The 3,788-nt window shown below is 28.0% G+C and overlaps 2 non-coding genes across 2 annotated transcripts; both read left to right on the forward strand.

Annotated features, from left to right (window-relative positions):
• Positions 1-72, forward strand: TRNAM-CAU. Its single transcript has one exon. It is a non-coding gene; the product is annotated as a tRNA-Met (tRNA).
• Positions 73-1,278: 1,206 nt separating this feature from the next.
• Positions 1,279-1,350, forward strand: TRNAM-CAU. The gene has a single exon. It is a non-coding gene; the product is annotated as a tRNA-Met (tRNA).
• Positions 1,351-3,788: the final 2,438 nt, after the last annotated feature.

The raw sequence follows: 3,788 nt of genomic DNA on the forward strand, positions 1-3,788 counted from the left end.
ATCAGAGTGGCGCAGCGGAAGCGTGGTGGGCCCATAACCCACAGGTCCCAGGATCGAAACCTGGCTCTGATATATATTTTTCTTCATTTTTTTTAGAATTGTTTCTTCTTTATTAGTTGATATTTTTCATCTTTGAAATTATTTCTAAATAATCCAATGAATAGATGTTGATCATGATCAATACTAATGGACTAGGTTTCTAGATAGTCATCATTAGAGAACACATATTCATTTGGATGGATAAAGGCACCATAATTGATCTTTATCCACACACTTTATTATGTTGTGACTTGTGAGGGATCAAAACACCCATACTTTTTAATAAATTAAATACTACAATATGTATATATTTAGTTCAATATGATTATGTTTTAATTCTTTAATATATATAGGCTCATGCAGTTTTCTATGGTTACTAATGAGTAATTTGATCACACAAGGAATCAAATTTTAGTTATGGGTCAACTTCTTCCATCAACAAAACATGATCTATGAAAACCAAAAAAGATGTCCATGTTCATTTTTTTTGGTTAGAAAGTCTCAATGTTTCTAATAGAGGCAACTAAGAATATGTACAAATGTTATGAAATATATTTCTTGTTTAAAGTCTATTCATATAAAGTATTTATTAGTAAAGAGGTTATTTTCTATGAAAATGAATTTACTTTCTAAGGTCAACATGATGATTTGCCTAAAAATTCTCTACTAATAACAGATTGGTCAAGTATAACATTATCTACTTGTATACATTTTCTCCAAATATACTATACCCATATATCCTTATGTTATGTCATCATGTATGTAAGCTTCTAAAAGGAAATGGACAATAGATTCCAAATGGCTATTGAAAACTAAATTCAAGGCATATGAGAGATTAGACAAATGGGTATTGAAAACTAAGTTCAAAGGTTTCAAATTGGGTATTGACAAAACATGGTTCAAGACATATGAGAGTTTAGACCAGTTAATAAGTATAGGAAATTAACTTCAAATTTCAATATATACACATCAAAATCTGCATTTACTCATAACATAATAATAAACATTTAACACCACAATAATAATAAAAAATATCATGAGAAACAACAAAGAGTAACACCAATTATGATGAAAATTGAAACAAAAAAATATAATTTTAAATACGAATGGATTTATATATATATATATATAATCACAACCGATATCACGATCATTATTATTAGTTAGAAAGAAATTCAAAATCTGCTGGTCTTTTAAGAAAAAGGAATAATTTATAATATTTACAACTATAAAATCAAAATCAGAGTGGCGCAGCGGAAGCGTGGTGGGCCCATAACCCACAGGTCCCAGGATCGAATCCTGGCTCTGATATTATTTTTTTTTAAATTTTTTGTTTTGTTATTCTTATGTTATGAAAGTCATTATTTATGTACCATCTTATACTATATTGTTTTTAACCTTACAACATATTACAAGGAGTGATGTTATTATTGAAAATGAAAGAAACTTTGATAATGTATAATATGAGAGTCTTCTATCTTCTAGCTGGACTTAAAAGGCCTTTGATGTTAATGTCAGCCTATATTATCAGGCTTGGGCCTTCTTTGAACAAAATTTATTGGGCTTGACCTAAATTGTTTTCTAGTCCAAACATACAAGGTTCAAATCAGTTGTCAACTCTTGACTTTTTTGTTTGTTAAAGAAATTTAAATGCTTAAAGACATACTTATGACAAGTCTTTGTTTAAGAAAGATACTAGATGTGTGAATGTTTGAATTGAAAGAGTTAACATGACTTCGCAATGAATTACTTTCAACTAGCGTTTTTAGTAAGAGTATAATTCGTGATCAAATTATTGAAATGACCACAAGTCATTTGTTATTTCTTGATTTGGTCATCGTTTTATTTAGGACGGCAACCATAAATTAAAGTTAGAGCTTCAATAAAAAAAAAAAATGCACTTGAGAGAATATATTTTTATTTTCAAATGACAATACTACTAATTTATAAACAAAAAATGGACATAAAAGTTTAGTGGGTAATAAAAAAGATATTGGGCTTATAAGTGTAGTTAGGGATGATAATGGATAATCGTAAACTTCTTATTTGTGGATATTCGATGGTTATGTTCAAGTATTTTAAATTGGGCCTGGATTTGGAGATTAGAGAGAGAAGAAGGTACCCGATCAAGTTCAAAGTCGGGAATAAGGAGTGGAGTGTGCATAACCCAAAATCGATACCAACTATATTAATATTTAATTTTTTTTTCTAATGCTTAATATGACTTTTCATATGCTAAATCATATCAATCATCCCAATTAATATAAAAATATACCTCATTTAGTACTCTTATGCACTACACATGTTATCTTATTTATTTTAACCATTTTTTTTTAATTAATTCTCTTGGGTAGACCCATTCCTAGGTAGAACATTTTTAACTTAAAAGGTCCAATTTCTACTTAATTCAAATTAAGTGTATATATATTAACAACTTATTATCAGGAAATTATTACTTATATTAAATAAGTGTAACTAGTCAATGTGGAAAAATATAAGTGTTTTTTTTTCTTCTAAACTTGAGGAATGGGTTTATACAAAGTAAATGCCACAATCTTACTCATCTTCAATTTATCTTTTTCTAACATTTATCATATAACTTATTATTAGACTCCACTAACCACAAAATTATCATTTTTTTAACTTTTACAACATAAATACGTAGTTAAGTAATATTTTTATTCGTCAAGTTCAGATTTGTCTAGTAAAATAAAAATGGAATTCAGATACAAGATATTTTAATAAACAACCAAAATAGATACCATTGCTATCCTAAAGCCCTGCAAGTTGCAACCCCTACAATCCGCCAATAATTCTTCCTACATTTCAACCCTCTTAAGCTTCATTTTACTCATCTATTTCTTAAAAAAATAGGTTATTCTTTGGTTGATTTAATTGATCCTCTAAATTAGGAAAGAGAACAAGTCTATTTAATCTTTATCCTCATCTCATTTATAGTGTAACACATATTTTCTTAATTTCATTCATCCATAAATATTAAAGTTTTAAGCAAATAAAAGTTCTAAAGTTTTATCTGAATTGAATTGAAAGGAAAAACACAAACTTACTTTATTTGGAACATATTAGGTATTGATTGGTTTGATTAATTAAATAAATTAATTAAAAAAACATTATCTTATTCTCATTCTATCACACCACATAATTTATTAATCAAAATAATAATAATAAACTCTCTGTTTTAACTTTTTTTATTTTGTTAAGAAATATTTATTTTAAGTAATTAAGCTTTTTTAAAAACTTCAATTCCAACCAAACCTTAATATCTAGCTAATAAAATATTGTCTTAAATTTTGTAGGGTTAATAGAGGTGCCACGAAAGTGTGTCAAATAAGTTGGTCATAAAAGATTAATAAAGAAATGTATAAACCTAATAATTATTTGAAAACTAGGTAAGATGCATGTGTCATGTTTTGACATAAATATATCAACAATTTGACGAAAACAAACATTATTAATTAATTAATTTATTTATTTATTATAATTCAAATATTCAATATTACTCTTCCAACTTCCATTAGTCAATCAAACAAATACCTCCTCCCGCCGGCAGCCGCCATTGCAGCCGACCAACCCCTTCACAACTTGCACCTCTCACTCTCTCTCCTCTTTCTCTCTCTCCTTTTCAAAAATGTCAATGGTCAGAAATCTCTCTCTATCTCTCTCCTTCCCATCGCCTTCCATGTCCCCATTCTCTCTCTAGATTCTTTATAATATATATCTTCATCTTC

Source organism: Impatiens glandulifera, unplaced genomic scaffold (genome assembly GCF_907164915.1).
Source record: "Impatiens glandulifera unplaced genomic scaffold, dImpGla2.1, whole genome shotgun sequence".
NCBI lineage: Eukaryota > Viridiplantae > Streptophyta > Magnoliopsida > Ericales > Balsaminaceae > Impatiens > Impatiens glandulifera.